The 16431-nt window shown below is 45.3% G+C and overlaps 1 long non-coding RNA gene across 1 annotated transcript in view; it reads right to left on the bottom strand.

Moving 5' to 3' along the window:
- Positions 1 to 10649, bottom strand: part of LOC113628927 (uncharacterized) — a 44512-nt gene extending 33863 nt beyond the window's left edge. Inside the window, exon 1 of the long non-coding RNA XR_003436300.1 lies at positions 10190 to 10649. This is a non-coding gene — a long non-coding RNA (uncharacterized LOC113628927). The remainder of the gene's footprint in view (positions 1 to 10189) is intronic.
- Positions 10650 to 16431: the final 5782 nt, after the last annotated feature.

Genomic DNA, 16431 nt, shown 5'->3' with positions numbered 1-16431 from the left:
TTTAAGCATAACTAGCCAAATTTATCTTTAAAAAGTTGGGACTTGACAGAAGCTTTGAAAGCCCTAATCTCTATCATTTGATTTGCCAAGAGCCAAAACACAGTCACTGGGTATATTTTCCAATACTTTTATTCTATTGTATTTAAAATAGCACCAACTCTTACCTTGACTGAAGTAGTAAGCAACCATAAAAATGTTGGGTTATACACTTTTGATACAGAGGAGATATATATGTGAGCTGCCTTGTGAGCATAGAAATGGCATTAAATTACTGAGGCATTAGATGTCACTGCTGCTGTCATTCAGTTATTCAAAAAAAAGTGTTTAATCTTCTGGATGGTTCATGCGTTTTTCTTCTGAAAGCTTTTGGAGTCTCAGCACATTTCGTCATATTTAATGGGTGTTGTTCTTACTTTTAATTTTAACAGAAAATTAGGATGTGACTTGACTTGCTTTAGTTAAGGCTGAGAAATCATAGGTTCTAGGGATGCCAAATTTCACACCTAGACAAGATGCATAAGAGCTGAAGACCGCTTTTATAAAGCTTTGCCCGCCCCCAAGGCGAGCTGTAATGAGACTGAATGTGAAGACGATTGGATGTAGGTGTGTGTGGGGGGCTTCCCCTCCACTGCCCTCACCTGCCATGGGGAAGGGGAGAGGATGCTTCAGCCCAACCACAAGCCAAGTGGGAGAGGGGCTCCAGCAGAACCACGTGGAGAGCTTGGCGCCAGTGCAAAAGTGCCGAGGTGGTGTCGCTGGGTTGGCCTGAGCAGAAGAAGAGATGCCTGCAGCGCTGCGCCTCCCCCCACCTGCAGGCACAGGTGCACCTTCCTCCCGTGGGTCAGGATGCCCGGAGATGGTAGTGGACAGTGTCATGGACAAAAGGGGTGTTTGCCCAAGGCCTTCTTCCAGGGGCAGGCCTATGGTGCTTCAGCAGAACCAAACTGGAGGAGGACCTCCATCAAGGGGCCAAGGGTTAAAAGAGGTTAAAAACGACCAGCCAGGTGAGTCAAGATCCTCTTCACCAGAATTCAGTGGGAAGTACCCAGAGCGGATTCTTTTAAAAAGCATGGACGCTCCCTCATCCCCAACAAAAGGCCTCAGTTGTAGGAACCCACACACTTAGAGAGCAACCACACATGAGCTTGGAGCTGGACCACGAGAGCTTATATGCGCCTCACCCCCCCTTCCTGGGTGGGTCACACCAGTTTCTCTGGGTGTCAGGTGGGGCCCCAGCAGGAGAGCAAGATGAGAGCGGGGATCGGAAGTGCACTAGTCTGCCTTTATATTTGCTGCAAAAATATATTTCAGAACATTCCAGATGAAAGACATCTTGAGAAACATTTACTTGTAGTGACTTTTTAAAGCATGGACTCACACTAATAGTGAATTTATTAACCTTAGTTGTATGAAGAAATGTTTTACCCCTTCCTCCAGTTTCTGTATAAGTGATACATAATTGGAAATTGCTCTGAAAACTGCCTGAAGTAGAGTCTTGAACATATATCGGAAGTTTCGAGACATCCTTTGACCTGTAATTCCTCTTCTAGCAATTGATCTGAAATAATTAAAAAGATGTACAAAATATTAGCTGCAAGGATGCTTACTGCAGCATTGTTTATAGTGCTAAAAATTGGAAACATCCTCAGTTTTCAATAACAGATTGAACAATATTTCAGTTCAATAAACATGGCACATTCATACAAAGGAATACTATCCATTATGTAAAATGATGTTGTAGATCATTGTTTCTCGACCTCTTTCCAATATTGTCCCTGTAAGGAGCCTTTTTAGACTTTTTTACCCTAATATCTTAATAGTTTCTCACCCACCTCCTTCCCCCATGAAATTTTTTCTTTTCTTTTCTTTTTTTGGTGGGGGTTGGGGGGCATGCCATGCAGCTTGTGGAGATCTTAGTTCCCTGACCAGGGATCGAACCCCTGAGCCCTGCAGTGGAAGCTTGGAGTTCTAACCACTGGACGACCAGGGAAGTCCCAGCCCCCCTGAAATTTTAATACCATGATGTACATCTGTTTATGTACTGTGGTCCTTTGAAGGGTCACAATACATTGTAATATCTAAGATTTTTTTCACCCCTAAGAGCCAGTATTTTCCAACTTGAGGGCTCATTCTCACTCATTGAGAAAGCATGTTGTTGATTGATATGCATTGACATGGAAAAATGTTTATGATATTTGGGAAAGTAAGAAAAAAAAGGTTGTATGATACAATCCACATTTATTTACTTGTAAATAGGTATAGAAAAAATATAAGTTTCTATATAAAGGTATTAATTTTGGTTGTCTCTGGGTGAAAACCAGACCAAATATTTATTAATGTCCTATTATGTGAGGCACTTGTCATGTCATTTACGCCCGCTAACTCTGTGAGGGGCTGGGGGCTCACAGTGAGACCAGGGGAGGGTAGCAAGCATGGAGCTTTGTACAACTTGGCATTTAGTAAGTGGTAGCTATTTTATTATGATCTTTATTATTTTAATTATTATCTTATTTTAGAGGTTCTGTTTATTTGTTGTTGTTTTTTAAGACAGCAGAGGTGAAATGGCACAGGGACCCATGGAGTCAGGCAGCCCAGGTCTGAATCTTTGCCATTGGCTGGGTAGCCTTATACCAGTCACTTAATCTCTGATGTCCAGCCCCTCACTCACTAAATGATCATGATGACAATAATTATACCCACCACATAGGCTGGTTGTGAGGATTAAATAAACTAATCCACGCACTGTGCTTAGAATAGTGTCTGGTATATAGGGAGCCCTCAATAACGTTGCCTTGTATTCTTACTTAATCTTCACAATGAACCCATGGTGGGGGGATATAATTATTTCAGTTTTACAGGTGAAAGGACTGAGGCTCGGAGTTTAAATGATGGAATACGACTGCATTCCATCCCAGGGTGAGGACATCTGGAACCACAAGACAGTGCATGGCGGTCCAGGGACCAGGTGGAAGTTGGTGATTAAAAGAAGGTAAGTTCTCTCCAGTTTCCTACTCATGTCTGTGGTGAAGATTGCCCGCCTACGTGCACAGTGTGCGTTTTACACACATACATACAACTGCCTTGTGCTTCCCGGCGTCCTTTCTGGGGACCACATGGAGAGATAGGATCAGGGAAGGTGCGTGGCCTGAGGCTGAATCCTGGCTCCACCAGCGCTAGTTAAGTGGCGCTAAAGTGCACACCCGTCCTCGGATCCAATGTTTCCTTACATGTCAAAAAGGGGCCATAACGTACACCTCATGAAGTTAGTAAAATTAAATGAAATACAAATAGCTACCGTTTAGCACATGCCAGGAATGCATGAGTTACATTAGGTTACACAAATCCCACAGGGGCTCTCAAAGGGCCACCTCCTCTCCCCCTGCCCCTTCCCTTTCCTTGTTCTTTCCTGATGCTGATCCAGGAGATGTCTCGTTCATTCTCTGTCCACCCAACAGGCCCTCAGCGAGCTGCTTCCTGGTCCTGGCACCTGCCAGCTCTGGGAGGTGAGAGGAAAAACATCACCCCAGCTCTGGAGTGGCACTCGGACTGGTTAGAGGACAGTCCCATAAAGGTGTCACCGGAGTACAGTGTGATGCAGCGTCCCAAGGGACAGGCACATGACATTTAAAAAGGCTTAGTAACATTTCATTTCAAGCTGCAAACCCTCCGTGATTAAACCTTTCCTTGTTCTGCGTCCGCTGCCAGAGAACGCCATCTCAGAGATTCATAACTGGCACCAAGGCACCTACCTCACTTTCTAGGAACCTCCTCTCACATCAGATAGTGGTTTCTCTTCCTTCAGACCTCTCTGTTGCAGGGACAGCGAACTGCATCAAGTTCCCGAGCAAGTGACCTCTTTTCCCAACTTTGAAAGCTCTCTCAAGGGCTTAGGTGAAAGGAACCCAGAACTCAGTCCTTAGAAGAAGGCTGAGGAGTGTGTCCCACTACATCTCTGTACGTCTCTAATACTTAATCACATGCTCCCAGGGTGAGTTAAAGGGATGACAACTCTCATAGTTAAGATCTAGTTAGGTAAAAAGAAAAGATGTTTATAATCGAAGCCCTAAAACAATGGGGAGGGTTCTCTTTCCCGCAGAAATTCCTTAGAATGATGTAGAAAGAATGCCTCCTAAAAATGGAGAAATGCACAAGGTAACCTTCTTAAGATCCATCTCCTCCAATTAGGGGGAAGCAAACACTAAGAACATTCAGTTCATACAACAAACATCGACGAAGCCCCTGGGGTACATCAGTAAACAAAACAGTCAAAATCCCTGCCCTGACTCGGTTATGTTCTACTTAGTGGAGGCAGACAATCATGGTAATAATGCACAGAGCCTGTCTTAGAATGTCATAATTGCTCCTAAAAAATAGAGCTACTTAGCAAATAGAGCTCGCCAGGGGTGACCGGGACAGGAGACTGCAATTGAAAACAGGCTGGTCGGGGTGGGCATCGCAGGGGCATGAAGAGTTGAAGGAGGGGAGGGAGCATCAGGTCCCAGGCAGGCGAGGCCGAGGCCAGCGTGAAAGCTCCGGGCCGGAGGTGCCTGGCGCGCTTGGAGAGCCGGAAGGAGCCCGGGAGCCAGTGCGGCAGGAGCGACGCCGGCCCGGAGGACAGCCGATGTAGGGACTTGGAGGCGACTCGCTGGCAGGACTTTGGTTTTCACTCCAAGTGAGACAGGGAGCCCTTGGAGGGTTTGTGTGGCAGCACAGTGTGATCTGACTTTTGCTTCAAAGGGGCCACCCAGCCTGCCAGGTGGAAAGTATACGGGGAGGGGGTTTGTGAGGGAGCAGAGAGCAGTCCCTGCAATGGTCCAGGTGGGAAATTATGGCGCTTGGACCCAGTAGTCAGATTCTGGGTTTTTTGAAGACACAGCTGACTAGACTTCCTGGAAAATGGAATATGGGGGAGGGGGGTGAGAAAAAAAGAAGAATCAAGAATGACTCAGATTCTCGGAAGGATGGAGAAAGATGGTAGATGGGAAAGATTTAAGGGGAGAGTTTGGAACATGTCGTGTGAGAATCCATTAGACACGATGAGGGCGTTGAGCTGCATCAGCTGAGCTAAGACAGAGCCCATTCCCTCCTGTGGCTCCTGGTCAGGCTGCAGGTAAATCTGCGCTGAGTTTGGAAGGTGCAGATGAGGTAGCGTCTGTGGACGAAGCGCTGGCCACTGCGCTGCCAGGGTGGGTAGCAGATCCTGCAGCCTCCCTAGCCCCACCCCTCCCCAGCTCTGCTGACCTCGGGGCCGGGGTGCAGGCCGACATGTGGTCCAGGTCAGAGATAGCGAGAGGCAGATGTGGCCCCAGTCATCCGGCTCCCTCCTACTCCAGGTCCAGCTCTTCCTCCCAACTGCAGGTACAGCTGACCTATGGCACCTGAAGGCCCCCAGGGAAGAGTCAACAGCTCTTCACAGACCCTTCAGCAACTCCACAACTGCAGAAATTCGAATCCCTGCAATGAATCCCCCCCCCCCCCCGCCAATTTCCTATCACTCATAGTGGTCCTGCCCTTCTGATTAGACTCTGCTACAGCATTGAAGTGAGATGCTGGGTAAGTGTTGGCCGTGAGTCTCAAGGTCAAGGTCCCAGCTGGATGTGTAAATCTGGGAGTTGTCGTCATATGACTGGTATTTGAAGCCCTGAGACTGGATTGGATCACCCAAAGAGAGAGCATTCCAACAGGAGATGAGTCCAAGGCCCAGGACCCTGGGAGCTCCACAGTAAAAACGTCGGAGGGGAAACAGCCAAAGACTGAGAGCTACCAGTGAGATAGAAGGAAAACCAGAAGAGCACACGCAGTTCAAGGTGAAGGAAGAAGGAATGTCAGGAGAAGACCGAGATCGACCGTGTCAGGTAAGATGAGGACTGAGAGATGACCGCTGTGCTTGAAGTTATTATTATTGACATTTTCCAGAGGGATTTGCTGAAGTGGAGTAAAATCTGATTACAGCAGGTTCAAGAGGAAATAGGGTGAGAAAAATTGGAGAACACTCTTGAGACATTTCTTTTTGAAGGAGAGCAGAGAAATAATGAGGAAAAAATGACGTCAATAAAAAGTTGCTGTTTTTTTAAAGTTGGGAGAAACAAAACCTATTTGCTTTCTGGTGAGAATGACCCAGTAGAGAAAGGGCCCGATTGCTGGAGGAGTGTCCTTGAGAAGTGATGCCGATAGGGTCTAGTTCCCAGGGAGGGCCCCTGGCCGCAGGAGCCTGGACACCCTGTGAAGGGGCAGGAACATGGGGTCACATGCTTCCTGACTGGACATGTGTCAGGAGTTTGGAAGCTCTCTTCCAATGACCTCAGTTTTCTCAGTGAGTAGAAAACAAAGCCATCAGCTGAGACAGAGCACAGAGAAAAGGTGTTGGGGGTTTTAGGAGAGGAAAAGGCATGAAATATTTCTCTAGGTGAGCAGGAGAGCACACGGACCAGGGAAATATAGGATGTTCTCAAGGCAGCATCAGGGCCCACTTGGGGACGGTGGTCTTGAATATCATGTGTAGTGTGAATGTGCGTGAGCCACTCTCAGCTGTGCAGACACAGTACAGAGAGAATGAGGGCAGGGTCAGGCAGGTTTGTTGAATGAGAAGGATGAAAAAGGCAAAAACAAGGGGGGATGAGGGTGTGCACAAGAGAGTGATTGTAACAATTGGCCATTTAACTGGGCAGACAGGGAAGAAAGGGGGTGAGGGACAGGGAATAGGTGACAGAGTTGATGGAATGAAGGTCCCATTGGGGTCAAAGGATTTTGGGGCTCAAGGTGCTGTATGAGTAACTGAAAAGACAGGGGATGGAGGCGGGAAGTGGGAGGCGTAGATGAAGGTCATGGGAGGTAAGGACGTGGAAGTGAGTGGCTGACGGAGGGTGGAGGACAAGATTATAGGGAACAAGAATGAAAGGACCTGAAGACCAGGGCACTGCAAGGATCACAGATGTGTACATTGAAATCAACAAGAGTTAATATGAGAAAAGTGAGTGATAGTGATTCGGGAACTAAAATGATCCAGAAATGAGGGGACTTGACTGTTGTGATCCCTTTCCATCCACTCATGGGTGAGGGAGGGGTCCCTGTCTGAATAGCATGGGACACAGGATGCTCAACACGGGACAGAGGAGAGGGCAGTGGTTCACCAGCCACACACACTCACAGCTGGGGGAGGAGGGCACCGCATGCCATGCAGGGTCTCACGGGGGCTGCTCTCAAGATTACAGTGAACCAGCGAAGCCTGGGGGCAGGCTTTGTAGTAACAAGAGGGTGTGGTGCCCCTGTGCTCCGTGGGAGGGGCTGATTGGCTTGTTTGGGTAATTTTTCAGGGAAGTGAACTTGTCAGCTTGAGGACCACGTGGGGCGCAGCTGACCCAACTGACAGGAAGCCATTCCCACTGGGGTGGGAGGCATATCTGGCAAGAGCAGGGCAACTCAGGATCAGGCCTTTGGGGCCTGTGAGGCTCCAAGGCGTCAAGGCGGCATTTGAAGTTTTAGGCTTTACAGTACACTTGACCCCAGCTGATGACTCTGACAATGAGAGGGAGTGGGTGGCAGAGTCTGATGAGATGGGGTTTAAGGCTGGGAGATGTCAGGACAGGGGGAAAGGGTGTGGAAGGAGCAATGGGGGGCGGGTGGTGGAGAGGACATCGACCCCCTGCTACCTGAGGAGCTGCAGGGTCCTCCGGGAAGACTTGGGTTCAGTTAGGCAGTGAGGGGACCATCCAGAAAGGAAAGCTGAGGGATACAAAGAAATAAGCTGATGGCTTGCAGCGAGTTGCAGAGGCATTGTGGAAGGTTCCAGGAGTTGGGGAGGACTGAGAGACAGGGGAAGAGGGGCTCTGCAGAACCACATGGTAAATAGAGTCCAGGAGGGGACTAGGGCCCTGTGGGCTGGGCTCCTCGTGGTGACAGACGTAAACAAGGGAAAAGGAACAATGAGATTAGTCATGACAGCCTCAAGGCACAGCTGACCACTCAATGGGCAGGTTCTGGCCAGGCTCTGCCATGATTAGTTCTGGAATCGTGGATTCATCTCTAGGCTTCACTTTCCAAGTGAGTGAAATGAGGGACATGGAATAGAAGATTTCTTAGGGTAACTTTTAGTCCATAATATGAGATTTTATCCAGTTTGCCCAAGTGCTGCAGCACCTTTAGGCCACGGTGGCCCTGCCCCGCTCACCCAGCCTCAGTGCACAGGCTCTGTGAGCAGAACCAGTTCAGAGTCATTTCTCACGATTCCCTCCTTTCCACCAGCCCCATTCTGCTCTGAACTCATCACCAACGTTACTTCTGTCCTTGCCCTGATCCTCAGAGCCACGCACCTCTCGTCCTTACTGTGCTCTTAACGCTCAGTGTTCTGGGTCTCCACGTGAGTCTCCCGCTCACCCCTCCTGGGTGGAGGTCAGAGATGCCTCAGTAAGCCTTGGCTCCTTCCATGGTCAGGACCCTCTCTACCACCGCTTGGGCAAGATTAACCTAGTTATAGGGTTCTCAGATTTCTCTGGATGACCCATACTTGTTCACACGGGGCAAGAAACATTTTCTACTCTCTCTCCTACACAGGCACTGCACACAAAGCACAGGGGTCTTGGACTGGGCCTGCTCTTCTCCTAAATATCCTGAGATGCCGGAGCAGTAGAAGTCCAACTTCCAAGGCAGCGTAGTTCAAAGACATGTCTCTCTTCCACCTGTGTGAGTTCTTCCCTTCGAACATGCTACTCATGCAAAGGAGTCGTTCTTCAACCAGCAATTCTGCACAAGTTGCAGGGGCTCATAGGCCTTCTTAGGTCCACCTCTTAGAATCCCATAGATCCCCTTAGGGTTTCTTGGCCAGGATCCGTTCCTGGGAATTTTATTTCCTCCTTTTCAAAGACAGAGAGAGAGAGAGCATCCAGAAAGGAGATGGAAGTCTCCATCTGCCCTCATTTCAGGGAAGAGAAATTCCCGGGAGAGAAAGTGGAAAAATCCCATCTCCTGACAAAGACTTCTTCCTGGGAAACTTGTCTTTTCAGTTCATAAACACAAAGGGGCCTTGACCACTCCCTGGACAGCCTCCCCTCCCCCAACACTTGTCCTTGAAATCTCAATCCTCTGCTCATATCCTGCCCGTGTATCTAATTGAGATTCTGGAATTAGGCAGAAATGTAGTCTACATTCTCATTTTCTAACACAATCATATTTGATCATTGTTATTAATGACACATTCTAATATTTATTCTTCTGAGGAACATATAGGTTAACACGAGTGGCACACCTTCTAATCTTTTTTTTCTAATTATTTATAAACTATGCATTTTGTGTAGTCATCAGCTGTCTTTCTCTAAAGGGAGTGCTGACATTTCCCATGGCTGGCAACTGCTCTGCACAGCAGCTGGTTATCTGATTTGTCTGGTTAACAAGTTCCTCTTTGACATTTAATAAACTGCAGTGATTTCACATTTAGGTATTTCCCCCCTCGCTTGATGAGGGCAAAAGCACCATATAAAGGCCATCTTAGTAGGTGTGATTGCAAAAATAGTGGCAATTTTTATGGATAAGCAGAACTAAAAAGTTACCTTTTCTATCTCTGTTTTTTTGAAGTTTAAATCTTCAGCTTTTCTTTGGAAATACACGATCTTATTCTAACATTTTTACTGTTTACAGGTTTTCTTCATAATGTATTTGCCATCAACTGCTTTGGTTATGGTTTTGTCTCTTTAACACTAAAGATATTATTAAATAAAGGGCAAAAAGCAAAGTTTTGTTTTTTGTTTTTTTTTATGGAACTATAGCTCTTTAAATCAGAATAGACTTGAGTCTTCCAATAAAATCTTCCATCAGTGAGTGTTCAGCGAGAACTCTACACATCCAACCAGTTGACATTTCAGAATGTATTGAAGAAAAGCACAATTCAAGGTCATCAACCTGCCTAGATCCTCAAACACTAAGTCTCTGGCAATTTGACTTTATGCTAGAATAGCTTTAGATGGTAAAACCAAGAATATTTTTCTGACTCTTCTTCCTCCAAAGGAAAACGTATCCCAAAGCAGCCCAGCAAAATACCCCCAAATCACATCTCCCACCATGTCAGAATTCTTATTTTAACACAGTCACAGTTATAGAAAGTATAAAACTTTTCAAAGACCCAAACATTTCTTCCTAAAATATATTCTTGCTGGTGTTTTGCTTCACAAGAAAGTTTCCATCTTAAGCAGCGACTTACCAGGCTTGCATCTGGCCAGGTCCTTGGAGTGGTTCCTCTTTGTTTTGAGGTTGTGTCTGACACAAAATATAAAATTCGGTCACTTCCTCTGCCTGGTATTAGTGACTTGGTTTATCCCAATGGACTGACTCCACGACAGGGTGAAATCCAATCCCTTCTCTCTGCAAATCTTCAAATTATTTTCTTCCTCATTCTCCGCTTCTACACCATAGGCCACGACGAAAACCACACAATCTTGGTTTACTTGTCAAGGAAAAGGTGCCAAATGTACATGTGTCAAGCCAAGTAGGAATCATCGATCACAAAAGGATGTAGAAGGTTCTTCAAATAGATTAGTCACCCCATTAGCTTTCTGTTTTGTATATATTTGTCAAAGGAGTAAGTTTTTTCAAAGCGGGAATGATATCCAAGTGCCGACAGAGAACGGGACAGGGACTGTAAATCAGCAGGAGGGAAATCAGACCCTGTGGCTCTGACAGTTAATCCAGCAACAGGAAGTGCACTGGTTTAGCTAACGCTGGAGAAACAGTGGCCTCTTATGGAGCCAGATGTCACACTGATTACACACGGTGTGGTGACTGGTAGCTTATTGTGACAGTCATTCAAAGGGAAATACGGGATGAGAGGCCTACAACTGAAAAGCCATCTCAGGCCTAATTATTTCATTTTTATTAATAAAGTCCAAAAGTTCCATAATGTTCTTATCCTCATCCTTCCTTCCCAGCGTGTTACCTTCCTCCTCGGAGACATTTTAAATATGCAAACATACTCTAATGAGGTTTAACTTTTAAACAATTAGTATCGACATGTGAATTTTTGTTTTCCTAATGTTTCTGGCATTCTCTACCATAGGAATATCATAAGAAAAAGATATTACAGTATTTACTTTGACAACCTATATTGAAAAGTATCTTATAACCGGGAAATATCTTCCATCTCTACATGGAGCAGTTTTGCCCACTTGCCACATAAAATATAGGCAGGCAGCACAAACACTGGGGGATGGTGAGAGGTAGTGAGAAACTCAGGTTCTTCCAATCCTTGCTATGTTCATTTCTTTTCTTTTATGCCATTTTTACAAATGTAAGCATAGCTAAGAAAATTAGCACATGCGGGTCTACCCAAAACCTAGTAACAAGCTGATCCTAAAGAAAACCAGAGAGGGTGCCCCCTTACCCTTTTCAGATCTAGTATTTACTGGGGCTTGGGGACCATGCTATTCAGAGAGCTCTGACCCTCTACCAGGCAGACCCTCGTGTGCTCACCTGTGATAAGGTAGAGTGAGATCCAGAACAGTGAGGGGACACGTGGGCCAATGTAAATTGTAGGGAGAAGAAAAAATATTTCAGGAGAGTTCTCTGAACTTTAAGTAGCATGTCTTTGGTGGAAAACAACAATACACAGGTAACTGTAAAATACAGTCAAAGATAAGCCAAAAGGGGGCTTCCCTGGCGGTCCAGTGGTTAAGACTCCACGCTTCCACTTCAGGGGGCGCGGGTTTGATCCCTGGTCCAGGAACTAAGATCCCGCACGCCACGAGGCCAAAATATAAAATAAAAAATAAATAAATAAAAACGAAAAAAACGATAAGCCAAAAGGAAGGCTCCATTTGTCAGAAACTCATCTGTTAAAGGTAATTCCCAGGGTTTTCAATTTAAGTGATAATACAAGGTCATGTGAGATCATACATTTAGCAGAAAACTTGGTGTCAAAGACCGTTTTCCCCCTCATATTGCCTCCAGTCAGTAGCCGTGTCATGTCATATTATCTGTTTATTAAGCACAAAGCCAGGAACCTTCACGGATCCAAGATTTTAAGATAATTATTCTATAGGTTTTCAATTATTATTTTCCTTGGGGTACAATTATGGTCTTATTTCCTAGAAGTATTTTATTTAGTTACATGTAAATTCATAAAAAATTCTCAACACATAAATGTTTCATGATGTCACTGGATGGTCAGTTTTCATTTATGCCTGAATGCAGGTTCACTGAAAACATTTTGCAGCCCTGGTGGAAAACCAAGAGGAATCCTGGCAGAGGTTTCCTGGAGGTTAGCAAACCTAATAAAATACTGTACAATGAAGCATTGTTTGCAATTGTGACTTAACTGCATCCTTATCTACTTCCAAAGTTGCTTTTGTATTTATCTGAGTTGTAAACAGCTTCCAAAGGTCAGACTACTTTACAGGGAAGAACTCTGATTTCCTGTCTGTGAAGGCATGTATCTCTGCTCTATCTTTGCTGTATTTTATTTTCTTCAGCCCTATTCCCTTTTTCCTATGAAGGTCACCTCTCCCTCTCTGTCATGTCTCAGGATCTATTCCACTCCACTGATATTTTTTAACTCAGATAGAGAAGGATGCCACCTCTCTACCTATTATATGCTATTTTCTTTTGAAACAGTTATAAGGGAGACAACATATCTAAAGATTTTAAACAGTAGTGAAACAGGAGGGAATGGGGCAGGGTACAACCTTTAAAAGAATGACATATCCATAGGACAAGATAAAAACTGGTTAGAACCAACTAGGTCCAAGATGGTGGAAGATTTGACTTCCAGTGGACCTTGAGCCTCATACGTTAGCATCATTGTAATACATTAGCACAAGCTAAGTGACACGCCCGCCAGTGCCATGACACTTCCAAGGCCGACCATGAAAGATCAAAAAGTGGGCAGTGGCCCAATTCCTGGAGATCTCCACTTCTTCCCCAAAATAGTTGGAATAATTCTCCCACTCATTAGCTTATGAAATTACCCAGTCCATAAATACTAACCACCCCATATTTTGGGGCCTCTCACCTTCTGAGATGGCCCACACTCTGTCTGTGGAGTGTGTTTCTCTCTAAATAAATCCACTTCTTACCTATCACTTTGTCTCTCACTGAATTCTTTCTGCAAGGAGTTTCATTAAGTCCTGAGACCAGGTGTGTGATCTTATTTAAAAGACCATGGGTTGAAGTCCCAATCTGAGTTGCACAGTTTCAGTAGTAGTTGAACTCATTTCTTATTCTTTTTTCCGAAATATTTTTTTCTCATTATAAAAGTGATAAGGCTCATTGCACAAAATTTGGAAAAATCCAAAGTACAAAACTTGATAATACAAATCAGCCACATTACCATCAACAAGAGACAATCACTCTCCCAGTCCTTTTTTTCTACATGTATTTATTCTTCATAATATTCAGATAGTATTATGCCCTCTTTCCTCCACCTACTTTTATATTTTGAATACTTATGTCCCCATGTTATTTAAATGTGGTTTTAATTTCTATACAATACTCATAATGTATTTACTTCTCCCCCCATGGGAGGCACTTAGACATTTACCAATTTTTCCTTATTTTAAATAATGTCGTTGAGAATGTCTCTCTAGACATTTTAAAGTTGCCCCTCGGGACTTCCCTGGTGGCGCAGTGGTTAAGAATCCACCTGCCAATGCAGGGGACATGGGTTCGAGCCCTTGTCCGGGAAGATCCCACATGCCACGGAACAACTAAGCCCGTGCGCCACAACTACTGAGTGTGCACTCTAGAGCCCGCGAGCCACAACTACTGAGCCCGTGAGCCACAACTACTGAACCCGCGCTCCTAGAGCCCGTGCTCCGCAACAAGAGAAGCCACTGCAATGAGAAGCCCGCGCACCACAACGAAGAGTAGCCCCAGCTTGCCGCAATTAGAGAAAGCCCGCACGCAGCAACGAAGACCCCAACGCAGCCAAAAATAAATAAATAAATAAAAGCAATCTTTTAAAATAAATAAATAAAATTGCCCCTCTTTCTCAAAACAACCAATTAATCCAGTCCTTCTATGTACATACAAGCCTCAGTCCCCTGTGAGGTGAGGGGTTGCACTTGCATTTCCTTCCGTTGAGGGGCCCAGAGAGATTCTATCACTTCCCTGAAGCCACGTAACTGGTTATTTGAAATTTAGAGTCTTTGATTTTTTTCACTTTCTCCATCTTTCATGCTCAATCAAACACTAAGTCTGTCCTTTTGAACTGCCTTTTCTCAAACCCATTTATTTTTATTTTATACCAGCTCTTGCCACCCGGTTCCAGGCCTGTCCTTGTAGCCACACCCCAAAGCCACCTAAATGGGTTTCTTGTCTCTGGACCCCCCTTGTTCTAAACCTCCCCGCACACCAGTATCAGATGGGTCTTTCTTTAAGCCACTAAGCCAGTTCAAAGCTTCACTGACTCCTCATGTAGGTAGTGAAACCCTACATGAAACATGAACCCCTGCCTGGCTCTCAAAGCCCCATTTTCCCTTCCAGTCTTACCTCATCCACTGGCCCCGCCCCTCATCTGCTCACCCTCCCATTCCTGGCTCCCTGCCTTCTCCTTATACTCTTTACCCCAAGCAGAATACTCTCATTTCCCCTCATCTCTTCAAATTTTACTCAGGCCTCTAAGGCCCAGCTCAAGTCTCATTTACTCCATGAAATAGAGTGAGCTTCCCATTGGATTTGAAGTTGGCTGACTTGAGGTCAAAGCTCTGCTGGGGGATCTGGGAAGAAACAGTTAACTTTTCTGAGTCATTTTTGCATATGCAAAGATAAATGATTATACTAATACTTGCCCTTTGTCAACCTCCCAGAACCCTAGGAAGGACGGAATGTGCGTCACAAAGGTCTGGTAGCAGCAGAGTGCTAGGCAAATGTGAGGCAATACCGTCCATGCGTTGGGCCAGTTCAGCATCCAGGTCTGCACCACGCAGTGTAGCACTGAATTACGTCCTGTCCCATCAGACTCTCTCGTTGTTTCATGTACGGTAATCATTTTCCCTCAACTTGGCTGTGAAGTCTCTGAATGCAAGGCAGTACCTTACCTCACTTCCATAACCCTCAGAGCCTAACACAGCACGCTGTCTTAAAGACTGCTCGTCTAATCCACATGAGTTCTAGCTGGATTCGGGTCACAGTGGAATTTAGATACAAAGGGAAGAGCCCAGGCTTCTGCAGGTCTTCTGGAGTAGGAAAGTCTTACACTTTGGGGAGTCCTAGAAGACTGGGATCAAGGTTAGCATACGCCTTTGTGAGTCTACGGAAATGTACTCTCAATTTGGATCTTGTCTCTCCAGAGACTTTCACTGAATTTTCACAATGACCCTTATTAAGTACATTTAGTGACATCAGAGAACAGAGGCAAGGATGTCCTGTAGACATCCGGGAACAATATCCACACCTTGGGTATCTTTATCAGAAAGATCAGGCTACCTGACCATGAAATGCTGTTGAAGATGGTCCACTGATGATCTGTTCGTAAATTACTCATTTAATCTGAAATTCATTTCTCAGTTTTGATTACCTGTTTTCTAGAGACCTAAAGAACATTTTACCCTAATAGGTCTACCCCTAAAAAAGCCAGTTCTAGGGATAAGGTTAGGGTTAGTGACAAGAAATGGGGTTCACGTTAGAGTTAAGGGTTAGTGCTGCATTTAGGGTTAGAGTTCAGGTTACTGTCAGAGTTAAGGCTCAGCTTTGGATGAGGCGTCAGTTTAGATGTGCAGATGCAGATTCATGCCAGAGTTGGTGTTAGTGTTGTCAACTACAAGTGGCACTCGCCATCTACCTCTACAAGGATTAAACTATGTGCTGTTGCAGCTGCTGATTTTCAACACCCCTGAAAGGAGTTCAGGGTGGAGCGCTGAAATGAGGCACTCTGTGCTCTGGGAAAAACTGGCAGAACAGGTCTTCAGATAGTTAGGTATTTTCAGGAGCCGACTTTATGAGCCCGGTTCTTGTATCTCCTCATATCTAGAAAAGCACTAAAATCCTTCATGGTGACATCTACTCCTCGTGACTAGCAGTAAGCTTCCCGAGACTAGCAGAAAACTTCTACAAAAAATCTGTGCTTGATTACATGTATTCCCCTTCACCAAAATCACATATATACTGACATTCCCCCATACCTCTTTGGAGCAGTTTCTCAGAGCTCTCCGAAATGCTGTCTCTCGGGCTGCAGTCCTCATTTTGCCCCAAATAAAACTTAACTCGCAACTGTCAGATGGTGCCTTTTTTTAAGTCGACAGTGCGACACGCAGGTTGGGGGTTGGGATTAGAGTTAGGGTTAAGGGGACAGGTTAGGGTTAGAGTTAAGGTTAGGGTTAGGCTAGATTCCTGGATACAAGGATGATTTTACAAAAACGTGTTCTTGAAAATTCTTTGTATGATAAAGGACACATTTTTACCGACTTCCCGGGAACTAGTGCGGCACTGTTGAAAAGAACCTTCATTCTACAG

Source organism: Aethalodelphis obliquidens, unplaced genomic scaffold, assembly GCF_003676395.1.
Source record: "Aethalodelphis obliquidens isolate GAN/ISIS:26980383/991018 unplaced genomic scaffold, ASM367639v1 scaffold25, whole genome shotgun sequence".
Classification (NCBI taxonomy): domain Eukaryota; kingdom Metazoa; phylum Chordata; class Mammalia; order Artiodactyla; family Delphinidae; genus Aethalodelphis; species Aethalodelphis obliquidens.
The sequence above is the reverse complement of the archived record's forward strand: the minus strand, read 5'-3'. Positions and strand labels throughout refer to the sequence as shown.